Below are 26,962 nucleotides of genomic sequence, written 5' to 3'. Positions count from 1 at the left end.
TCTGATAGCACCAAATACAACATTTTCTTCCTTAACAGAAAATCTACAGGTGATGATTGCTATAGTTCCTATAGCCTCTCCCAAACTTTATTAAGATTCACTTATGTTTTCAAACATGTGTAAATTCACTCTACAAATCACTGAGCAAATAGATTATTACAACAGTAGAATGTGCTTCAGTGTTTTCATATGCCTCCCAAATGGTGAGGAGCCAAGTTAACTGAACAGAGAAACAAACTGTTCTCTACTATTGGAATCCTGCAAATCACCAAACACTGAACACAGGCTGTGGTCTAAAACAGCAACTAAAAGGTACAAGAGAGATTTAAAGAAGAGAAACTTTAAGAACAAACATAACAAAAGCAATTAGGAATTTCAGCTTCCAGACAATTATTGAAACTTAATTATACTCACAAAGTTATTTTGTCAAACATTAGAACTTAGCAATTAGACACATGTAATTTTTCTCCTGAAATCAATGAAAATTACATATGCAGATCTATTCTTCTTTATAATACTAATAAAAGAGTATGCAACTGGATGCCAGAATTAAATTGCAAGTTGTACCTAGATTGTACCCTACTAGAGTGGTACTGCAACAGGTTATTCACTGTATACATATAACACACTCCTTTGACAAGTGACAGATTCTCTAGTAGTCTCACTCAGACTGCAAGTTCTCAATAAATCACTATATTCTTATTAATTACATAACTTTAACAAAAAGGAACTGGAAGAAAACATCCTCTTTGTTCACTCACCATACAACTTAAAAACACTTATTCAAGACACCAGATAGTGACCGAAGATGAGTGTCAGAACCCCAGTTCCATTTTCAGTTATAAAACATGGAAACTCATCTCTGAACAGACAAGAACAAAACTGAGCTGGGAGAGTAATTTTTCAAACATTTAGCTATAAAATTAGAATGATCTCTCATACTTCAAATTCAATCATTAGTAAAAATCTTTGAATGATTCCATTTAAAAAAAAAAAAAAAAAGTCCAGCTTCCAGGTTTTATGAGGCTATTTGTGATTTCACTATGGAATCCCTAGCATAGTTTTTATCCCATGTAATACTTTTGCCTCTCAGCTTGATATTTAATTCACATAATTTTACATACTCCAGCATTACATGCACATTTCTACAGAGCAGCTGAGTTTATTTCTACATAAAAAGCTTTCTCAGTATTTTCTTGTACACTGTTCTTGACACTCAATTTTTATATATTCAAAACAGTCATTGTTACACCTCAATAAATAGACAGGTAGATAGGTGTAGGTTTATAGAAACATTCTAAGAAATGTGGAACATAACTTTTTGTCTGATTATCACTGTGAAGAAGGAAATATCAATATACAGCTCTACATACATCACTAATTATTTGAAGTTGTTATTACCAGCTTTTACACATAAAGATGAAAACAATTGTTCATAAAAGCTCTTGGCAAAGCTAAGAAGAAATTCTAACAAAGGGAAACATTCCATATACCTGTAATATAGATGTCATTTTGTCTAGTTCTCTAGCAAGTCCTTTCAAGATGACTCAAGCCAATCTGTTAGATCACACACACACACACACACACTGTATTTGCAGGTTCAGTCACGTTCATCCTATAAAGCTCCAGAAAGACATTTTGCACTGTAAAGAGGAGTTGTTGTCCTTTCTGGCCAGTAGAAATTGAATAATACTGAACAGGTAGAACATATTTTCAAAACATACAAGAAATAAAACAATGCAAATCCTCAGGTGTTTCTAACACTTAAAACTGAACAGTAATGGTGATTTTGAAAGGTCAAAATAAGGAAATATTGCTCTGGGATTGATTCTGCTACCCCTTTAGGATGAAATAATTGCTCAATATCTTAGCTTCACTGACATCAGAAGAAAAGTACCTATTGACCTATGCAGAGCATGGATTTTACCCAGTGAGTCAAATAGTGCATTAGGCCCAATTTGTCTTGAAGAACTTTATTGAAAGAATTATCAAAAACAATTAAAGTTGCCTGGATAAAGCCACAATAAAGAAGCAGCATGGATGGATCTGACACATCTGCAAAGCTAGATAATGCCTGGCATTCTGGGAACCAAAACCAGCAGAACTGAGCAAAAAAAAAAAAAATAAAAATATCACAGAGGTAAGAGCATAATTTGAGTATCAACATTTCCAGGAAGGAAGCAATTAAAAGAAATATTGAAGTGTGTCTTCATGTCAGACTTCTAAAGAAGAGAAAATCAGCTTTTACAGAGTACGGGAAAGATCAGCTTAGATAGAAAACCAGCTACTGGGTAGGAAAAAAAGTGTACTGATATTATCTCAGACATTTGAGTACTTTGCTGGATAATGTTTCAGAGAATTAAGCCATGCTACGCAGCTGAGTATAGAAAACATTAAATTCTCTGAAACATAACCCACTCCTTTTAACTGTCATTATATTTATTTAAATGACAATGTGTCAGTTACTTATAGGAAACTACAAAATCTTCTAAAAGTGTTTCTAATTAAAGTATGCATGGCTGAGTACTGGCAAAAAAAAAATGGATCAAAATTAAGTCAACTGAATTAAAGAGTGCAATTCAAAACAGTGCACTTCACATCTTTAAGATTCCCTTCCTCTCTAAAAAAAATTTTAAAAAAGCAACCTTTAAAAATGGCTTTAGTTTTTCAATAACTTGCTGAATTTGCATTTTGCTTTAAATAGATTAGGCCTCTTTATAATCCCAAAAAGAGTATGACAATCTCTTCTATATTTAAAGGAAGTAATTTTTACGTATAGTAATGCATTATTATGGGGCCTTGTGTAAGACGCAGAAGATTGTTAACAGCTTCAATAGTTCGAAGTTATCTGTGCCACCACCTCAGCGAAAACAGGCTGAGATTTTAACAACTCAAAGCAAAATTTTAACTTTTAACTGAGCTAACTATCATACCATAACTATCACACAGTACACAAAACCTTGGAGAACTCATCATAATCATACTATCACATCCAACAAGTCACAAGTAAGGTAATTTTCACTGATGACAGCATGTACTCACTAAGAAAAAAATACAGTGCAAAGCAGCTGAACATTGGCAACAGTTTACCAGAATATAGAGAAACAAATGGAATGTTATGTGTTACAAAACAAGAAGGAAAAGGTTTCACTTCAACTATTATGTCATTATTTCACTATGTCACATCTCTAAATATTTCCCACTGCAGCTGGTACTACCCCTTTTGATGATCAGTTTTGCTCCAGGCCAGCATTACTACAGAAGCTAGATTTATCTCTGACAAACTTTTCTCTTGGTCCCTAAACAAGCTTTTATATATTCTGATGAGCATTACCTTGTTAAGAAAGTAAAGAGAATATTCTTATGAACTGTAGCTGCCTATTTACGTACTCTTTTCTACTTGATATCTTTGAGTAAGCTCAAATGAAGATATTATACTAATGCCTGCAACTCTGTCATTCACCTACAGCAGTTTATTCAAGGTTTCATCATCACGCTGCTTTGAGTTTACATTTAATGAAGACCATCTGAAGTGTCCCCGCTGCAGCTGCAGGCTCTGTAGAAATTGTAGCACAAGAGGCAATATGCTGTATTGTGATGCAGATTTGCTTAAGAGTGCATCTGCAGCAACAAGATCATTTCCCATGGTCTTCACTGTATTTCTTCTATTATTCATGGGACACAATGTAAATGAAGCTATAAATTTTACCACATACTAAATGTAGAAAGATAATGGAAATTGTGAATTATGAATGAATCACTGTTATTGTGATTCCTCAAGGATTCTGATGTAGATGATTATACACATGCAAAGACACTGTAGTAAACCTTTTTATATTGATCTTGAAAAATGATCCTTAGAATATTGTAATTAATATACAGAATTCATAGATTTGTTTCTCATGACAATGCTAAATACAACTAACCGTCAAAGGCAATTACATATCAATGCATGCTACCTAGGGGCAGGCAAGCATACTTTTATTTAGGATTACTGAATTAGGAAGAGAAATATAATAGCTTGCAAAAAATGTGTTTCCCAGCTACCCACGTGTTCTTTCACATTTAAATAAGCCACAGGCAAAGTTTGAGGAGTATTTTGTAGCAAACACATTCATACGGCAAGTAATAAGCAGTAAGATAGGAGTCTTTTTCTGTAGAATGGCTGGAAATAGTCTTTAAATGGAAGTAGTAATTAAACAATCCAAAAAAACCTACAAATAATCTCTTTGCCCAATTTCACACAATAGCTAGAGGCATTAATTATTACTCTCTCCCTTTATGAATAGTTCCATTTGAGATAGGACCAAATTTGAGAACAGTTCTGGATGAACCATGTTTGGAAATTAGTAAATTTATACACTAAAACAGCCCTAGCTATGATCAACAACACCTAAGCCCTTAATCAACCTTGGGGCAAGTCTGCATCCCCCCCAGTTAGAAGCAGAAGCAGATACATTTTCAAATGGCTTAGATCTTGAATTACTCATCCTCTGTGAAATCTTGGAAACCTGGTTCATTTCTCAGAACAAACTTGGCTCTGCAGAGCAATTGATTGACTCTCTTAAGTAAACTTCATAGAATCACAAGATTGAAAAGGACCTGCAAGATCATCTAGCCCAACCATCACTTGTCGACCTGAACACAACTACTCATCTAGAGAAGGATGAAACAAGAAGCTTCTTAAAAATGTATTGTGGCATGACCAATCAGCTCACTACAGAAACTAAACCAGAGTGAACAACAGCACTATATTTCTGACATACTTCAAAACAACCTCAAGAACTCCACCAGTGTTTCTGCCAAAATATTCTTATCTTTCATGCAGGAAGCCAACTAACTACCATGACGAGTATTCTGAGGATTGAAACAGATTTTGCTTAACTCTGATTCCTAACCAGGATGGCTTCCCCCCCATCTAGAATACCATGTTACTTGAGTTTGTGATCCTGTCAGAATATTAATTTATTTTTAACCATTACAGGTGAACTCCAGTTTTGCTGATGATCTTCACCATAACACCTTCAAAAAAAACCACAATAGCAGACTTACAATAATGCACATTTAAATAAATTTCAGGAGAATTTAAGGATTCCTGCAGTAAAAAAAGACTACAATGTATACAACTTTGAAACTTTGTAAGATAATGAAAATCTAAAGAGTGCTTACAAGCATTTTTTTCTCTTAAATCAATGAGAGACTTAATAGTAAAATAGGAAAAGTAATAATCCACTATTTTCTTCCCATTTGTTAAAGTTATAGAAGAAATAAGTACACAGAACATGGGTTGCATACCTCCACATAAACATGCCTTTTGGTTTGGTATAGATGTTACTTTCACATTACATTATATCACATCATGTTACATTAGCTGTCACAAATAGCATTAAAACCGTTCACTTGCAAAGCTTCTTCTGAAGTTGAACTGAGATGAACAGGCAAATAAAGTTCAGAAACATCACATAATAATTAAAACCAAGTAGTTTTAATTAAACCAAAGTAGTTTGGTTAAGTCATTTTCACCATATGAACTTCACAACTGCTGTGCAGAGTAAAGAAAATAACACTAAAAGAAGCACATGGTTTCATCTCTATCAGCCAGAGTTAATGCATACTTGAAAACTGACTGTCCTGATGTAACAGACGTTTTTGTTTCTATTCCCATCACTAGATATGGCATGATTTAGAGAAACATTTGATCACATTTGAAAATACTACTCTGCTGGAACCTTCCCCTCCCAAGTCCAAATATATGACAACAGAGGAAAGAAATTCAGAAGGATTAAAACAGGAATATTTATTTTAGGTTGAAGCACTGCTGACAAAAAACATTCTCTGATATCATGAAGATTGATGGTGATTACACACCATTCCTGTTTAAGTCAGATAAATGAAATGCAATTAAAAGTTATGCACTGCTGTTCAGCTCAGCAGTCAGAAGGACCTAACACACCAGGGAAAGCTCTGGTCACCTACTTTATTAGTTGTTATTGTTTGATGGATCTACCAAAGCACAGCTACTGAAGGACTCTTATTATACTATTTGATTATTCCATATTTCTGCACAGATGTCCTGAAAAAGTCATAACAGAGATAATGCTCTCCAGAAGTCTGTATGTTAGTTATTTCAAAGTGATTATTACACATGTAAATCTCCAAAAGCAATTAAAAAAGATAACAAAGTTCAAAAAAGTTTTTCAAGTATTTCTAGACCTACTGACATATAAAAAAAGTCACTGTACATATTAAAAGCTTCTTGCCTGTTCAATCACATGTTATGGACCCTCTGAAAATACAAACTGTAACCTGGTCTTCCAACCAGATGACATGAATGTAGAAAAGAGGAAGAAGACCCTGTACATTAGAATTAGAGATAACATGAGTTTTCTGTTGGAATCATGGGAGTTAATTCAATTAATTGAGCTTGATGTTCTGCTACCATTACAAACAAACATCAGTGAGACAGCAGAAAACAACTGCATCCGCAAGGAAAACTGTCTGGCTTATGCAAAAAACCAACCATTTACTTATGAAAAATGACATTTCTAACATTCTTCACTCCCTAGAAAGTTACTGTGCACGTGTCACACAGACAAAATTCTAGAAGGAAGCATTTCAAACTATTGAGGTTGTTGAGATAAAACACAGGAAATTATCACATCATTTACAAATCATCTAGTTACAGAGCAATATAAGTTAAATCACTCACTGTCAACATAAGTGTTACACTTATCAAGTATAAATAAACATGTCACAAGAGAGTTTCCAAAGGCATAAATGGGAATTTATTTCCATGGAAATACTGCTTTTGACATAAATAGCTAACTAAAATACTCAAGTGAGTAGTAATAATGGTCACTGGTCAACAGTTTTAATAATTGCAGCCTGTGACAGCCACTGAAATCCACTGTCAATCAAGCACATGTTTTGTATCAGGAGACACTAATCTTTTTTCTTAGCATAAAGCACAAGACAACTATACTTACAAATACCTTAAACTGCAAAACCTTTTCATAAAATAAAAACTGAGTTTTCATAGATATCAAAGGCTGGAATATCTGAATGAAAAGCAGCAAGGTATTTCTGAAAACTTAATAAAGGAACAAAAAGAAACGACAAGAGAAAACTACTGAGACCCAGTGTATTCCTAACAGCATGCAATAGAAAAATTTAAGATCATCTCTTCCTCTGTGATTGGCTTCAAAACAACAATCTTTTGAAGCCAAATTAAACTAACTCAGCACTAAGAATAAATACAATAACTGGAAGGACAACAGTCTAAATGCACAAGAATAGGTTGGGGTTTGTGGGTGTTTTTTGTTTTTTTTTTACATTTAAACAAAACTATCTTTAAAAAAAAAGATGAGAAATCATCCAATTAATTTCTCATGATGGGCAGAAGTAGAACAGGGCAAAGACTCAAACATACGTGTTATTTAAGCAGGTGAGGAACTGCAGCTGTGTAGATTCTTTTAAAGTCGGTCATGACAAAAATACATGAAAGAACTCCTATATTCCCACACACTTCAAACTTCACATAAAAACATCAAATACTTGAAGTTACCATATGCAGTTCTAGTACTGAGGCTTTACATTTCTGTTTTCTATACTTAAAGATGGAAGTAGAATACTGAGAAGAAACTACAAATCACTGCTCAGAAGCCTTTATCTGAGAATGAGGATTTAAATATTAATCACAAAGGGTTTGTTGTTCTGACATGAAGCATTTTGATTTTTGCATTAAAAACATTAAGTCAATAAGCTAGACTATTTTCTTGATGATTTTGGAACATTTTACTAAATGAACATACCTCTACAGATGCATCCACAGACTATTGTACAGCTTCATTACCCTAATAATTTGATCAATTTTGCTTATCAAAAATACTTTTTTTTACTTAAATACTAATTTATTTTCAGTGATGCTAACAACCCAGACCTGTCCACCTTTATTAGCCTTTGGCTTTCAAATAATAGAAACCATTGAGAATTTTAACCACTGAGAAGATGCTTACACTTACAGTGAAAGAACTTACAAGCTGTACCTTTCTAGTCAACAGCTACCTGCTACATGATACTACCTACACACATACAACAAGAAAAAACACAAGTGCTTTTTTTCTTGATCACTGGACTTCATGTTTTATACTGCTGCTTAAGTAACAAAGCTAAACAGAGCTATTCAGGTAAAGGCCTCATACAAAAAGTGATACATAAGTTCAGAAGTCACGGGAATACTACACTACGAAGGATTTGATTAAAATTTAAATGTGGTTTTATTCTCTGCAAGGACATCCTCCTTTGATAAGGATGTACTTCCACACAGAGATAGAACCCTCTCTCTCTCCCTTCTACATGCTTCTTTAAGGAACTTTGTTCCTCCGATTTCAGCAATGGCAAGTTTGTGTAAATCTATTACCCCATGTGATGTGGGTCTAACAAAGATGTCATTTAAGTCACATCCTGCACAGTGAGCATTAAAACTTGAACTCGCATGTTGTCCTGTAGTAAAGTACTAAACCTTTTTTCCTTCTCCCCTGCCATGGCTCACATACCAACTTCTCGCTAAATGGTTACTGTCTCTGTATTGTTAATTCCAATTGGATTTATTTCTGACTTATTTCTACAGCAGCTCCAACCTACTCTTATGAGTAACACAGCAGAAAATCTGCCTCAGATTTGGAAGCTACACTCTCTGAGGAGCACACAAGAAATACTTATACACCTTTTCTATTTCTTGTAACATCGCAGCAACTTGCAGGATTCTCTAGCTTGTCAACAATTGCAGAATGACTCCTAGAGAACCTCAGGAAGACCTCTACACCTTGTCAAAAACCACTAATTTGCTGCTTTGGAAACAACTAGCTTCCTCTATAAAGGTTTACAGCTTTATCCCTTCACATACTACATGAAGTGGCTACAAGCCTGTGCCATCATAAAATCCAATGTATAATTTGTGAAAGATTTCCTATCTCAGCTGGCTTTGAATCAAGTCTCAAAAATATTCTAATAGAACTAACTCAAAGTTCATTCTTTTGCCACTTTATTTACTGCTAACAAATTACTTACCTAGGAAGATAAGACAAACATTTCATCTCCATTCTGCAGTCTTCCAATCCTTAAAAGAAGGGTTGTCAGGGTAAGGAATAACTATGGACAGCCACCCGTTAAAACACTAGCAGTGATAATACACATTAATTTTCACCACTGTCTCATGAGTGTCTCCATGCTGAGTGGTGAATCCTAGTTTACATATTGATGAGAACAGCATAAAGATACTTCCCTGTAGTTTCACACAGGCAGTATATAAGAATAGGACTGCAGGGTTCCCAAACTCTCACCTGAAGTTTCTGTACAAAAAGCGACACATTTATAACCCCCTACTGCTACAAAGAAGAAGAAAATAATCTGTTCCCCATGCCCATCCTGAACAGGTCTAGTAATGGGTTTAAATTACAATGAGAAAGCTTCAGCTTGAACGTGAACAAAAACCCTTCTATTAGTAAAAGCCAGAAGAGATTGCCCAGGGAGATGGCAGAGGCTCTATCATTTCTAATCTCTACTAGCAGCTCAGACAAACATCTGTCCTAAATCTTGAGCTTTGAACTGTCCAATGCATTAAGCATGGCAAAGTTCCAAGTTAGCTCTTGAAGTGGATGAGCTGTCTTACAATTTACATATGCAATGCATTTTCAAGCTACATTAAGAACTACTTAGAAGCAGGTACAATATTAAAATCTGCATTTTATTTTAGTATCATTCCTAAAGGAATGAGAGATACAGTAATACAGTGTCTCAGGTTTGATTAAAAACAAGTTAAGATTTACCTAACTTCCAAAACTCTACCTATGAATTCAGTACCTATGAATCATACCTACAAAATCCATACTGTGAAGTATATTGTGCTGTCAGTTTATGGAACCTGAGTTTGACCTGTAACACTACAATAATTATGTGGCCATTATATTGAACATCCAACAAACAAATGTTTTAGATGAAACAAGATGAATCACCAACCTTTAATATTAAGAATTTCAGTAAGAAATGTACTTATGTAAACAAGAAAGTAAAGGAAAAATTTAAAGCAAGAAGATGTAAAATACTAGCTTAATGACTCTAACATTTAGACACAATTATTTCTCCCTATAGTCCACAGCAGTAGCAAAAATCAGTAGCTACATATCTGAAATAGAACACATTTTCTCATGGATTTTCATTTCACACCCCCATTGAATCCCAGTGCAAAGCCTTTTTGGAGTCAGATTTAGAAATTTACATATAAATATCACTAGGTGACAGTTTAAGAGCACAACGACAAAGACAACCTCTAACCAATATTCAATATATTGCAATTACAATGTATAACACATTAACATGATCAATCTTCTTACTAATAGAGGCAAAAAGGCTAAAGTCCTCAGTCTGACTACATGGGTACAACCCTCCACAGGGAAACCAGGACACTACTTCTGACAAGGAGCTTTCTACTTTATGCTCTGGAGCTGAATGCAGCCGTTGTTCAGAAATACACTCACAAATGGAATTCAGGAGAGCACAAAGTAAATGCTTGTGTTCAGGTAGACTTGGTGGAAGACTTGCTAACTTTAGGATGCTGTATTGTTCATTTGATCACTTAATTTTCTTCAGAACTGGTTTAATTTGAAGAGCAAAAAAATGACACTAGTATCACCATCATATGCTTGGTACCAGAGAAATGTAATGGATTGGAGTGGAATATACTAAGAAAGTCAGCCATCTTTCAAGATAGTTTTATTCACCTCTCTACTGACTGCTGAAGCAACACACAGGGATAAAACCTAAGTGTGATGTTCTTAGCATCTCTTTTTTTTCTTTCCTGTTACCTCAACTGAAATAACTGTTGCATTACCCTGAAACAATATCCAGAAGCCCTACAGTTCTTTAATTACACTTTTACAAAGAGATATGTAGAAGTTAATGTTATCAAAATTCCATATTAGCTCATTACAGAAACACTCTGACATGCATACGCATGCACTATCAGCTGAATATGACTGAAAGGCCTGGAATTCAAGCTGCCTCAGTATTTTTGCTGTTACATTCAAATAAAAACATAAGGAAAAGTGATGAAGACTAGTATTCTTCAGCAAATGCTCCTCTTAAATTAATCCATTGTTAACAAAATCATATAAAACTGAAGTTAACAGAGAACAAACATCTAGAAGCAATTAAGGACTGCACGGATTGACAAAAATTAAGGTATATACACCCTTTGAAGGACAATCCTCCTCATATGGACTTTTCATTTAAGAATTAGGAAGTTAAAAGAATTGGTCAAAATACACCAACATGTTTTTGGTTTTTTTTAAATCAGAATCAATCCTTCCATTATATCTGAGCTTCCAGACAAACAGGGCAGCATTCTCAATCCTTCTGTTGAAACTGTGATTTGTCATCAATTTAAAATTGAAAACAAATGCCATTCAGTCATCACTGCAGATTCCAATAGCTCAAATAAACTGCAGCTTACCACTTAACTGTACCCTTCTAGGAAAGCTGCCGTCATCCTTAGCACGTAAAACTCACATGTCATAAAATTATTTCCATGTTTCTTGTTACACAATATTTGAAATGTCCTCCTTCCTAAGATGGTCTTTTTCCACAGCTCTGTTCCAGATGCAGCTCTCACTTGGCATTTAAGCACAGTTTCAGGTGAATTAAAAAGGACAGATATGGCAGCCCTAAAGTAATATATGAAAGTCTTATTGTATTAGTCATTTTTCCTGTCATTTTGTATTAATGTCATATTAGTCTAATGCAATACTAACATGATAGTGAAATGTTAGCATATTACAGATTACTCAGCGTGTCAGGTTTGAGTCTGATCACATTACTTTGCTGTGTGTATTTCAGTGATGAAACCCTTCCCTCCCACCCCCTGAAACTCTGCAGGACTAACAAAAAACATAAGACATAGCCTGTGCAGCAGTCTAAGACATGCGTGATAGGTATTAACATCTCTTGTGCCAAATGGAAGGACCCAAGGATGGTGATGCAATTTAGGCATTTGTTAGTACAAGATATTTCTTTTCACTTTAAAAGGATTAAAAACATCTGTGTACAAAATGAAAAATTTCCAGCAAAATGTCAGCATTTGGAAGTGTTCTCATGATACAGAAAACCCAATAAAGAAAAACAAAAGCATTACATAGATATTAGATACTAATACATATTATATAGAGATAGAGTCTTATTTAAGTATAGCCAAGAACTATTAGATTTGGTAATAAATAAAACAAATTACACCATTTTCTTGGAATCTTTTTTTGTTTTTTCCTAGTCTTCTAGCATGAAGTCAACCACATAACAGAGTCCTACAAAGGTGCAGCTAGGTGTTCCTGGCCATGCCCTAGAAAACCCAAACTACAAAAACCAAAGAGACCAACCAATGCTGGCCTGACTACTGATTACACTTAAGTAATATTTAAATATTTAAAGTGCATGTTTGTAAGAAACACAGAAATCAAGAAAGTAGATTTGCATCTTAAAGTCTTTAAGCTACATAAACACTTACTGCTTTAAAATACCATTACTATCAATCTATTGTTTTGCATGTAAGCTTCCAAACAAAGAAATCTTTTCTGCACCCATCTACACATATATGGAAAAAATTTTCACTGCAATAAAATGTTTAACATGCATATCTCATTTCTATTCAACTATAAAGAAACTCCAGAGTACACTAGAGATGCACAGGCAGTGGCTAATTTGTTTTCAAATAGTATCATTTATATCTCTTCATATGAGCAAACCTTTTATATGAGGGTTGCTCTGAAAATAATGCCTCCTATATTCTGTTAGCCCACGACATCAGAGGCAGATGTTGGTGGGATGACAGTAGAGGTTGAACCTTCCCACCAATATCCCATTACATTTTGTTTTCGTGTGACAGATGACAGCAGAGGGGCAGTCTGACAGAATGGTTTCTAAGCAAAGGTGTGTCACTGAAACCCTCTACACAGAAAAGTAGCACCCACTGACATCCATCAACACTTCCTGAACATTTGTTGAGACCAAACAGTGTCTGTGAACACAGCAAGACAGTAGGCATTGCGTTTCAACAGTAACTACTGGTCAGATTCTGCTGGTACAGATTGCTACAAGCTTAGTTTGCAGGTTCTTGTTCTTTGCTGCCAAAAATGCATAGTGCTAATGGTGGAGACTGTATTGAAAATTAGTGTTTTGTAGCACAGAATTTGCTATTTACATAGAAATAAATAGGAGGCATTACTTTTTGTGCAACCTACATGTAACCATGAACGAACACCTCATTTATGCATACAAATTCCTAGCTATCCTAGATATAAATGAGATATTGTTCAAAAATGCAGCAGATGAGGAGTGTAATGATATAATGCACAGCAATGACAGCTGAAAAGCAAAGTCCTAAACTGCAACAAGGGGAGATATACCCAAATACAGCAGCCTAGGACACAAAAATTAAAAAAAAAAAAAAAAAAAAAAAAAAGGGAAAAAGCTGCTTACCTTTGGAAGGCCACAGATAGGCAGGGATCTGCAGTGAGATCCCCTTGCCTCCACTGTGCCAACCTTTAAATGAGGTCTGGGAAGGGGTACATCCTGGCTCCATCCCTTGCAGTCACTCAGGTACATTGCATGCACCTGAGATACCCTGGGCTGTCCCTGCCTTCCCACCAGTTGTTCCATCACTGCTTCAAGCCCTGACTTGCACTCCTGCTACAAAGGAGACATAACAGAACTGTGCTATTTGGGCTTTGGAATTAAACGATTTTCACCTCAGTTTTCTGCAAGGAGTAGAAAAGGAAGTTTCAGCTTCAGTCTACAGCTTTAAGCCAAAACTCAAAATATTCCTTTTATATACTCAAACACCACAGGAAGCTAGGCTACCAGTTTAATGTTGTTTCAATAAATTGAACGAATTGCAAGCATATGATTTGATAAGCAGAGTTTCATTGAATTTGGATAAATATTTTAAGCTTTTCAGAGTGCCATGTAAAATCCAATAACTACATATTTGATCAAACTGCCATCTGCTGGGTATTCTTGGGATTTAAATGGCATAGCTGAACACTCATTCACACAGCTCTGTGTCTTAAAATATTTTTTCATAGCTCTTGTTGGAATATTTTCATTTTTGCCATGTGTTTTTTGCAGCTGGATTGGCAATAAGCAACTGCACCCATTCCAGCAGCAGTGCTGTCAGCAGCAACAGTTTCTATACTAGGGCATCTTGCAGACATCCTGTGACCCTGTATCACATCCTGCTCACAGCAGCACTCAGCTTTGCTGGCACCTGTGCAGCAATTAAACAGAAGGGGATATGCAATAAAATTCACATTGCCTGAAGCAAACATGTCTGATAATATGAGAATTTAGTAGAGGTGCTGACTGTTGGGTCAGGAGGACGCAAGGAAAAAAGTGAAAATAAACAAATGCAGTTGCAAAAGAAATATGAAGTACTAATAAAGGAGTAACAACAGGTTTGAGTTATCTACATAGAAAAAAGCCACCCATAAAATGGGGGCAATTTTCTAAACTCTTTTTAGGACTTGAAGGAAATATTTCTCCTGAATACAATCATGTTTGCAGCCATTAAGAAACAAGGCTACGCGGACAGTGTGTTAGACAAGTTTAACAACCAGGGTGAAACAAGTGCAAACAGAGCACTCATAGAACACTGAAACAAGAACTAGCAGTGGTATGCTCAACTTTTAAGTGGGGTTTGAAATTAGTTAAAAAAAAAAAAAAAAAGCAAAGCAAAGCAGGCAAGTAGTACAGAAGTAACATCTACTGTATTAAACTTCCAGCACCATCTGCAAGGAGACAGCAAACTAAAACTATCAAATACAAACAGAATCATCATCAATTGAGCTGATCTGTCTGGCTGCTCCAGAGGGGCTCATTGAAAGGTTTCTTGCAACTTCTCCAAAGCATTTCATTCTAGGCACTGAGGCTTATCTGTTTTGCAACCCCATTATTTCACCAGCTGTTTCTTTCCTTGAGACTCTGATTACATTTAAAGCATTCTAAATCACCCTTCTGAACACCTGTTTCCAGCATACTCAGAGGTAGAACTTCAGGTACCACAGCTCTTATGAAAAAGAATGCCTAAGGAGCATTGGAAGATGATAGCACACAAACACAAAAATAGGAGCTGGTTGGGGATTTGGTTTAGAAGCACTGATTGGAAGAAGCAGTCTAATGTTTCAGTTTACTCTGCATAGCCCAGTGTCACACTCAGAACAGGTCTGCTAGTTTAGGAGACTCCACCTAGCTGACAGATTAGGAAATGTATGTACAATTAAGCATGCAAAAATCTTCAAGGAAAAAATATGCAGCTAGCTATGGTAACTAATGCCTGGGGATCCTCCCAAGGTGGGGCATCTGTTATGACGAATTACAGCAGATTAAGTACTTTTGATGGGACAATGCCAAAAACACTCTGCAACAGTCTAAGAATACTCTGCAAATAAACATCTTTTAATCTCCTGCATGGTTCCTATCTGGGTCTACATTAATTATTAGTAAGACATGCAAGTCTTCCCAACTTGAACACTTCCAGAAAACAAATATTACTTGTACAATCCCATGGATACGAGGGTAGGGGAGCATACCTAAAACATCAGGTTTTGGTTTACATAGGGTAACCCTCCACACAAAAAAATTAAGCCAGAAGGGATAAAATAAGGCTGCACAAACAAATTCAATCAAAGTGTCATCATTTCTCTTTTGATCACAAGCAGAACTTAAGGAAACTTGAGATATGCTGAAAAAAAACCAAAAACCTTAGGCTCCAGCAGATGGCCTGTGCTTCCAAAACAGAGAGATGCTGCCCTTCCTTAGCAAGGATTAGAAGTTATGTTACTTCAACAGCAATTGTAGCACATCGGGCACTAACCCAAAAGAAGATGAAGTTATTTGCTTATTTAAGCAAAAATGTGTGTAATTAGGTTTCCTATGAAGGAAAAGATATATTAAAATACACGCTAGCTTATCATCCCCTCATACTGACATAGCTGTTTTCCTGAGAACTTATAATGACACAAGCATACAGTAAAAATACTCATCACCACAAGCAAAGGTAAGAATAGTAATCATTACTACAATACAGAAACCAAGCATAAAATGAACCAAAACAACTCAGCAAGAATCAGAACATGAAACCAGGCTTTGTGGAATTAAAGTTTACAGACAATGTAAGTCAAAAACCCTTTTTACTCAGGGAGAAAACTGATGACAAGACATGTAAAAGACAGCCACTAGTCTGCTGTTGAAGAAGAATATTATAGACACATGACATCAGGTGATTAGCGTTTGCTTATTAACTACAACTTATCCCTAAAATATTAAATACATCAGGATGAGATGCGTAGTAGCTGCCCCATCCAATTTTTAATGCCCATGCAAAGCATTGACCAGAACCTCTAAAAGTTTCCTGCACACTCGAAGGCAGCAAGCACCCTGACTCCTAACAAGTAATCCGAGAAGAGCAGCACCATTAGCCAGTCCCGTGTGGATCTCCAAGATAAAGGCATAGGAAAGGAGAAGGGAAAGAGCAAGTAAGAAGTATTTTATTTCTGTTAAAATTCTCCATATTAGAAAATGATGGGGCAAAATGGAATGGTTGCTATGGAGACTACAAGTTTCTCATTAGTGAGCACACAAATTAACTGGAAGCACTAAAGAGGACAGATGCTAGAAATGTTCTTCGACAACTCCTATTATTTCTCATCCATTTTCTTCCTCGCCTTCCTTTCTAACCTGCACATGCAAATCCCTTCAACAGGTACCAGAGGGTATTACTCAGATCTAACACAGAGCATTTTGATTTGATTTTGAGGGTTTTGTCTTTTAAATGAAACACACACAAAAAAATCATGTACTGAAACAAAATCTCAATTTATTAAACTACACAGGAGCTGCAACTTTTAAGCACAAAGCTAATCAGTATATTTAAAATTTAGTTAAGAGTCAGCATACCGGAAACTACATAGGTAAAATAACACATTGTTCTATTAATCTTGCATGCATTCATAAACTGGTGGTAATCCTGAAGCATTGCCTTGTTACTGACTAGTACAAATTAATGACACACCACAGAAAGATCAGTCAAAACATTCATTATTAAGCCATTATGAGCTCAAGTATGAAAGGCCAATACAAATCCAAAAGATGCTAATGTGATGCAACCAAGTGGGGTCTAAAACAATACTACCAACATCAGAACACATATTAACCAAAACAGAACAGAAAGGCAATGGGACAGTACAACAGAAACACCTTTTCCCTCAGTAAAACCCACTGATTCAGTTTTGATGCATTTCTTTTCAAACATACAGAAAGCTTAACAATCAACACAGGTTGTTAAACAAATGGACCATGACCTGCAATTTCCTATTGTCTTCATAAAAGTATATGAGAATTCTGGCAAGAAACAAGGAAATAAAAGATGTTGTAGTACAAGGTTCCTTGTATAAGCCTATATAATACTTCATATATTAAAATTCAGAAACAGCTCCACAGAACATATATTTGAAATGGGGACAGCTCAAGTACTGAGAAGCATAATTTCTGAAGAAAGCAACCACATGCAACTTGCTCATTAAATGTTTTCTTTATTTTTAATTAAAAATAAACAGTTAAATTTTGCATGAAGAAGTTGCACAATTATTTGGTATAGTTCCCACTGAAATGCTTTTCTCAGGGTAAATACTTGGAGAAACAGGCACAGACAGAATTTAGCATCTTATGTCCCCTAGCAAACTTAGAACAACGGTTATGCTACCTCTGTACTCCTGCCTTCAAGTTAAGATTAGAGTTCTACTAAAAAAAAAATTGAATAAGAAATTTCATTTTTAAGTCCTACTTGGAACATTAATATTAAACTTAATAAAGAACTTCTCTAATACTTAGCTTAATAAAAGGTCTTACCAATAATGAAATAAACATTAATTAACAGCATTTTAACACAGTTCAGAAAGCTATCTCCTAGCTTATTTTCTTCCCACCCCCAGCTATGTTTTGTTCTTCCATGCATGCAAGAAAATAGATGAGGCAACCAAAGGCAACAAAACTTTACTTAATAAAAATGAAAATTTTAAACCACTTTTTCCTCCCCCGAGAACTAATTCTTAATATCTACATACTAAATTGTGACTTTTTGGTTGAGTGAGTCACAAACAAGAGAGCCAGTTTCTCTGAATTAATAGTTATTAATAGCTACGTAGATTCAAGTCTGTCATTCTACACTTGGGATATTTTACAGAGAATGCCCTATTGATGTTTATGTTAGAAGGAGAGAAAATTTAAACTGAAGCAATGGGCACCATCATTTAAAAACCAGTTATTCATACAGAAAAGGCTATTGCCTAACAGCACATGGCATCAAGTGCTAATGGTACACATAACCAACAAAGGAATTGAAAATAAGCTGAGTAACCCAGTTGTGACTCCCTAAAAATATGGAATATAGAACCTCCTCAAGCTGCACTAACACTGTGCATATTCACATTGCTTTACATCCTTGTCAAACTGTTGCATTTCCAAAACACTTCTTGGCACTGTAGATTTTAAATTATATCTTTGTTTGTGGGGTTTGTTACTGTTTTAAAATCTTTGAAGAGCACTACCCATACAGATGACTCTGTCAATGCTGTAAAAATCAGTATTCCTCTGTGCTGTATTTCCATAAAAGTAGTAATCTATGTTTTCAGCATTCTTGACTGCTGGAGGAGGGCAGAAAGAACTTTCTTATTTTGATAATTTGGTTCTTCTTAGTATTTTACTATTACACACACATATACTATTACGCTCTCATATCAGATGGAATTGAATGACAAGACTCATTCGTTTTCCTCTCCATTTCTGCCAAAGAATCCAATATGACAGTGAACAGGCAATTTCATCTTGTTTAATGCATCTGTCATTTCTATACTGTGCTCTTAAAAATAAATAAATAAATAAATAAAAACACCCACAATCTGTGGAGCTAAAAAGGTAAGGATAATCTCTTATTCCAACTTATTTGGAGAGAGGGAGAATGCAGTGAAAAACCAGTTCAAATAACCCTTGTCTCAATTTCTCTTGCAACCAGGTCTGGATCAGAATCCTGCCTTTAAGTATTTCAGCTCAACTTTCTGTTGATGTTCTGAAAAGATCTAAAGCAGAATTTGTGAAAAAGGATATTGAGTGAGAAGCAAGTACTTGCCCATTTGAGGGATGCAAGATGCATGAGGAATCCGTCCCAGAATGAAACATTTATTGCTACAGATGTTTCAGCAGCAATCAGCTGATGTCAAGGTGCACAACAATGTATTCATGTTACATTGTAAAATACCAGCTCACTCATGATCTTACACCTAGTTCTGGAGCATTACAAAGACTGGAGTTGCAGAAACTTTGCTAGAATTTCCCCCAATCTCAGTTTAGAAAACATGTAGAAAAAAATAGCACTGAAGCCACAGAACAGAAACAGATTGACTGTGGGACAATGTGAATCACAGTATTATACATGATGCCACATATATAGGAAAAAAAATCTGTACCCTCAAGATAGCAGCTGCTAGTGGTCAGCCAAAAGTCCAGCCTTGATTATTCAAATGGAAGCACTTCAGATCTTTGATTCAAACATTTTGACTCATCCAATTTTGCTTTTGGTTGGATTGCTATTGCTAAGTCCATTCAACTGCAATCATCTTGACACTGAACATCTACAATTAAAAGGTTAATAATGGGGACACATTTACTGAAACGTAACATTCTTTTTATAATAACAAAAGGCAGAATGACAACCAGAAATGAGAACTATTCCTCACCTCAACAATAAATGTGTTTAAAGAGTACAAAGACAGCAGAAATTAATTTTGAATTGAAGAACTCCTGAATGTAAATCATTATTATGTAATCATTAAATTACTTAATGGACTTCATTAGGCTTATTCTGGTTTTGATGTCATTTTTCCTTCCAATTAACTCAGCTGTTAAGATTAATTTCATATAACTAGCAAAAGCAAAGATCAGACCCAAGATTCACACCACATCATCCAGCACTGCAAATGACTTCCACAGCATGAATAAAGATTTGCTGTGTCTATACAACAGTAACTAAGAATTCCATTAAAAAAAAAAAAAAAAAAGTTTCCTAGACTGTTTAAGAGGAATCTAATACAAAGCCACTCAGCTCGAGTTGCCTGACTGTTTCATTCACATCTTTCAGGTATAAAAATACTAGGTGGATGCCTTACATACTTGAAAAACTTGCAAAACATTCATACTATACCATTTAATTATCATTGGTCTGTGATGAAACCCTAAAAAAAAAAATCTAATTTCTCCAACTCCCACCTTCTTGTTACTTGATACTAGAATGAGATTTACCAAAGAGATGCAAATTAAGGCAGTATTTGAAGAAAGATATATTGCTTCTGGGGGAAAAAAAAAATGACCATAACCATTAATTATGAGCCTCTGGAATTATCATCTACTTGAAAAGCATATTTCTATTGCCACATGAACTGTGGTACGAGAGGGAGGGAGTAAAACAACATCTGAAACCAACAAAACTCAAGCCAGAAGGAAAACAATTATTTCACCTGCTACTTATGAACCTGAAGATAACTTGAAATCTGCTGTGAAATACATGAAATCTATTAACATGTCAATTTCCCTAAACCAAACACTCCTTTTCAGTAGAACAAAGCATTTTAAAGACACTGCTAAGATGTATATTTCAGATAAAATTCACTGCTACAAACAGACTGCTTGTTATGCACTTACTTTGCCTCTCATTCACCAAGACAAACAGACTTCTTTTATCTGAGACAGCTATGAATATCAGTATATCAGCAGAGAAGAATTTTCTCTTCCAAGGCAAGCCATGCGCCAACTGAATCACAATACTCAGGATGGAACTTGTCAATAACTATTTTGTTTTACAACAGCCTGATGCTGAGCGCTTTCAACTTAAAATGAAGAAAGATCAATGCTGAAGTGTTCAGCTGAAGGCTTAAATGTGGGCTGGTCCAATTGCTTAACTGTGGTTGTTTTAACGACTTGGTAGACTAACAACCAGATGCAAGCACTTTAACCATACATACACCAAAAAATGAAGTCTGAACATGGACTTATGACCAACAGCAGTCTGTAATATGCTGAGCAATTCAATAAGTTTATAACCCGTTTTCACAAGAATTTGAAGTACTGAGTTCACTAACATTTCATTTGAAATAGCAACAGTGCACTGATTGCCTTGGAGTGTAAAAGCATTACACTAACAAAGCCAAAAACAGATACAAATTAAACTTCATTTCAGAAATATTTTAGATCTTCACAATTTAAACATTTTCTAGTTCAAATTTCTAAGACATCAGAGATATCAAAATCTACCCCAATCTTCAAGTACAGACTTCTCATACATCAGTTTGATATCAATGCATTCTCTCACTAGCATCTAAAATTATTAGTGTTCTATGAACATATTTTTATAACTCCAAGTCACACAAATCTTAAATACCTGTATACTCTGGGAAATGTGTGCTTGCTGTTTATAATACAAGCTGAGACTTACTTTGTTTGGGTTTTGGGTTGTTTAGGGTTTTTTGTTGCTGTTTAAAAGAAAACAACAAGCAAACATGGTGCTTAATTAAACAAAAGTAACCCACAATAACAGCCTAGCTTAACAGTGCTATAACCCACCTACAAGCAACATGACCAAGACTATTCAGATTCAAGACTTACACATACGTTAACATAACACACACACAAAAAGGGATTTTTCTTTAACAAAATACAAAACACCAAGTCAACAGAAACAGTGATTGCACAATAACAGATTTCATATAGCTCACAGTCCTATATTATCATCAGGGCCCTCTGTGGCTGGGTAACACAGGCGCATTCCTTGAGAAGTAATAGCCCGATTAGATGTTATTGGATAGGAAGGAGCAATTTCACATTTGTTATGTTCAAATACATTGCAAATCCAACACCTAACAGCTAAATCAATACAACAAACCTTGTTTAGGATCCCTGTCATATCCTAGTGCCAAATATAACAGCAGACAGCTGATCAGTTTCTTTGTTGCTGTAGATACAGATATTGCTACACAATTTGAGGATAAAAGTAGTTACCTATTTTGTCAGTTTATTCCTTGACAGCTGGCAAGGTTTACCAGGTCTTCATTTCAGTGAGGGTGTAAATAGTGTATTTGGGTTGTATTTTAGAACAAACATGCACATATATACAAATGTGTGCACATGTTCCAAAAAACACTGGGTTAGTGCAATTTCTTTAACACCATATAGTGGCACAAACAGCAATTGTATTGAATTGTAGCATTCAGATAACTACCACATTTTCCCACTAGAGTCTGTATTAAATTAGAAGTACCAACACAAGATTTGCTACATTATACTTCTTAGTCTTTACATTCTGGAGGTACAGCAGAGCTCATACAGTTTCCACACATTTTAAGAGCAAAAAATAAAGAACACTTTAAAAAGCCTCCAGTGAGTTATCAACTAACAGAGCTAATTAAACACCTTCAGTTTGTTCCGTCTTTTTTTTTTTAAGCTCAATTGTGTTCTGATCTATTCTGGTGTGGGGGGGAAAGTTGAGGCCTGATCTTATTGGAAAGCTTAACAGAACTACCAGGAGAGTAAACTGCAAGTTTTCACCTGCATAAAAGCCCTGTTAGCAGACAATAACCACAGAACTTTAAGTTCAGAATATGTAATTCCTAATTACTAATCGGATCTTCTGCAAAGGAAAGGCACACACCTGCAATATCAAAACCATTGAGAAGAAAATGAAGGGGAACAGAACTTCTAGCATTTTGTTTTAGCTTAGAGGAACGCAATCAGCTGCTTCATGCTGGCATTGTAGAAGGGGAAAAGCAGAACATATTTACAGACAACATAGAGAAAAATGAAGATTAAAAGAATAAAGTTCTGACACTTCCTTCTACCCTCCAGTGTAGCTCCTTAACTCTATTTCTTCCATAACACAAAGTAGCAACTACTGGGCTGCCTCTTCAGTTGCTTGAGAGCTCAGCATAAGGATGTGGAAGGTCAGAACATATTTTCACATAAAGTGAGAGCTGAAAATATCAGAAACTGGAAAAAAAAAAAAGTACAAAAGGAGGAAGAGGACAAAGAAGAACACTGGCTGTGTATAGGAGATATATCAAAAAAGTAAACATTTTATCTTAAGAGAAGTCTACATTGACTATCCACAACACCCTAATGTGATGGAAACTACAGCAATAATACAGCCAAGTCTTTAGCTGCAGCAAATGAGAATGAGCCCAAATGCAGTACCCTAGGAAAAAAAAAAAAAAAAAAAAAGGAAAAAAGCTGTTTACCTTTGGAAGGCCTTGAGTAGCAAGGATCTCCAGCAAGATCCTTTTGCATCCACTGCCAACCCTTACATGAGGTCTGGGAAGGGGTGCATCCTAGCTCCACCCCTTCCAGTCACTGAGGTACTCTGCATGCATGTGAGCTCCCTTGGGTTAGCTCTGCCTTCCCACCAGGTGCTTCAAGACATGAGGTATCATTTCCACTACACTACCACAAAGTCTCTTGAACATTCTGTCCAATCTAGTCTTTCAATCAAGTCAGCTCTCACCTGATGAGTAGTAGATTTTGTCTTCTCCTCTGAAGTCTTCTTAGTTCATTACTTATTGTCAGACCACCTGAAATATCAAGATAACACAAAGCTCAAGTACTGACAAAAATAATCTTATTTATATCTTATTCCCTAATATGCAAAATCAACAGTTAACAGATCTGTTAACTTACATTAGTACTGGTAAACACAAGTGTTAGCTAATGCAGACATTTTTGTCATCATTATCCCCATACTCACAGTCTAAACCTATATATATATATATATATATATATTTTTAATCAAGGTGGACTGTAAAAAGAAATGACAGCCCATGGCACTCTGAATAAAGAATGGGATGAGATAATTAAAGAATAGAGATGCTGCTTCTGGCAGTCATTGTCTTTTTACTATTTAAATTATCAATACATACCATGTAAGTATGTACACACTTGTGTATAAATTGTATACATAAAAGACACTTAAAAATTAGACTTGAATAGGCTTGGGGTCTTAAATCTCTTTAAGCTCTACACAGCTTCAGCTGTGCCATCAGTTCATCTCTTACATAAGTTTCACACTTCTTAAAGCCTGATTGAGAATAGTGGCAAGCATTATAGTTAAGATTCACAAAATCATTCAACACATATTGTGGTACAGTACACCATGATGACCCCAACATGTGTCACAACAAGAAACTACCTGTCAGTATACCTGAAAAAGCACTTTGAGGGAAGATTCTGACCCAAAATCAGCAGGAACCAAATGGATCAGAATAGAATTGGACAGGAGGAAGTAATATTTGTTAGCCCTTCAAGTACTCTGAAAGCTACATGTTCACAGCTCTAATCCATATACAACTAATTAGATCAAAGGTGTTTCTGGCAACACTGATGAAAGAGGCACCAGGTGGCTGACTAGCTCACAGCTTGCTGCAGAAGGCACAAATAAACACTGAACTAGATGCATGTTGCACTGATCATTTCACTGATGTAATGACCTGTTAGTATGGCTGCCTGCACTACCTACTCAGGGTAGATGCTCAGTGATTTCACATAACTCAATATTTGAATATGAGTAAATACTTCTACTCCCCCCTCTCACCAAGAATAAATCTAAAATACTTCTGGAGAGAGAAAAGGGAGACAGTGCTGCAGTTTTTGCAGAATTAGGATACAGAATTGGGCTCATGTTCAAAAGTCTCTCGTTTATACTGGTAATGTATACATATACACATCAGAAATCCCAAAACAGAAAGTCTGGTTTTACCTAATCACCCAGCATTTAGTGTGCCAAAGGGTCACAGTGATAATGTATTGTTTCATGCCATCAAAAGTTTCCCCTCATTATTTACTTAATTCTGTGAGTGACAATTGTGAAATTATTGGATTACTATCCACTACTATCTATTAATTACAAGTACACATTCAGCTGCATCGCAAAAATTGACAATCCCTTTAGTTTTCTAAAATATAGAAAAAAAAGCTAACCATGAATTCTGGAATCAAGGCAAATGTGAGGATCACATCCACTGCTGCCTCATTTACAGTACTTGGCACAAACTAGTAATAAGTTTCCTCTTCCTCCCTTCTTTGTCAAATTTCACATAGTTACACAACTATATATTCAAATGTTCAGAATCAAGGATACTAGCATTTAATACTAATGCATTCTAAAAAGACAATAGAAATGTCATATAATTAACTGGAAGACTACTTTATGCAGGATATCCTACACAGTTTACTTTCACAGTTGTGGACTACTCCGTAACAAAGGTATTGAGCTATTATGGGACCATCAGCCAGCCTGGCCATGTGACATAATGTCATGATAGCATTAAAAACCAAAAATGCAAGAAACAGGCATACACACTGTATGCAAGAGTCAGTCAGCTACAGGACACCTTAAAGTAAAAGGTTCAAATATGAAAACCAGATCCAATTTAGTGAAGAAATAATGAAGCTTTGCTTTCAATGAAGAGAATGACAAATCTTTTCCAGAAGATTTAGTTCTCCTTGGTGAATACTTAGAGCTAAAGAGTGTGGGTAACCTAAGATCAATAACTGGGTTTGCTATAGCATTTTAAAATAAAGAAACAAGGAAAAATCTGTGGTAATAGAACACTTAAACAGATGTCTACAGATGATCTGTCTAAAATGGACTCTTTATCCTATCCATAGGAGTAGGTCTTCTAACAACTGTTTGGTCCTCATGCAACAGTTAGTGTCTTATGGCTCAGTAGGTTAGATAAATGGATAATTGAAAATCACAGGGGAAAGCTTGCTAATGATTAAAGCAGACATTGAACCAGCTTTCAATGCATTTGTCTTCCATACAGTTCAGTTCTACCTGATTTACATCTGCAGTTGTGTGTTTGCGGCTTACCATATATCAAAGAACAATTTGCCTTCTTTTCAGTTTCTACATTTTTCATACATGAGAAATGTAACACCAGTATGCACTGCTTGACAGATACCAGTCATCTGTTCCAATAATGGACAGTAAAACCAATGTTTCAGCAGTAGACTGCATTTCTCAAAGATGAGAGCGCTTCGGAGAAGCAAACAGGTAGTCATACTGACATGCAGTCCTATAAATTGTGAAGTCCCAAGTGCATCATCCATAAAACCATACTGCTGTTAAGACAGTAAGGTGCTGATATGATAGCAAGTCTTCTCTTGCAGATTCTTGGTGTTTTGTGTGTGTGTGTTTTTGGTTTTTTTATTTTTTTAAACTGAAAGAGCAGATGAGTTTCTTCCAGACAAAATTGGAAACAGATTTAAATGCGTCACCAGGGTGCTTCTTCCTCTGGGAAGAACGCATGAACCTGGGGGACAACAGTAATAATGGTATCATTACAGGCTTTCCAAATCATCACATGAAAGTAATGAACTAGAGAAAAGGTTTAAGGAAGCTGATATTGACCTATCATTACATTAGGTTCCCTTCTGATTATACATTATGACAATCACCACAGAAATGCTTACAGATATTTCTAATTGCATTTGGGGCAGGGAAGGTGTTCTTTAGAAATTTGGTTGTTGTAACAACAACACAGGTTCATCATCCAAACATTAAATCACATGCAAAAAGTGAGGGGGGAAAAAAAAAAGGGTCTCTAAATAGTAGCTTTAACTTTCAAAAGATAACTTCTGAAACTAAAGGTTTACAGCAGTTCTAGATTTTGTAAGGGAATAAAAATATTTGGTGCCTCAGAATAGACTGCTGACCAAAAACTAAAGAGCCTCAAAGTGACACCAACCCCATACACATTCTGTCTCTAGTACCCCAGATGCACTATAATGTCTAAAAGTAAACCCATGATCAAGAACTGACCAGTGT

General features: G+C 35.6%; 1 long non-coding RNA gene across 2 annotated transcripts in view; it reads right to left on the bottom strand.

Moving 5' to 3' along the window:
* LOC107319223 overlaps nucleotides 1-26,962 on the bottom strand; it is a 67,383-nt gene that overhangs the window by 25,422 nt on the left and 14,999 nt on the right. For both annotated transcript variants that reach the window (XR_004308679.1, XR_001557687.2), the window contains one exon: nucleotides 23,642-23,708. This is a non-coding gene — a long non-coding RNA (uncharacterized LOC107319223). The remainder of the gene's footprint in view (nucleotides 1-23,641; nucleotides 23,709-26,962) is intronic.

Source organism: Coturnix japonica, chromosome 11 (genome assembly GCF_001577835.2).
Source record: "Coturnix japonica isolate 7356 chromosome 11, Coturnix japonica 2.1, whole genome shotgun sequence".
NCBI classification, from domain to species: Eukaryota; Metazoa; Chordata; class Aves; order Galliformes; family Phasianidae; genus Coturnix; species Coturnix japonica.
This window is presented reverse-complemented; position numbering and strand designations above follow the sequence as displayed.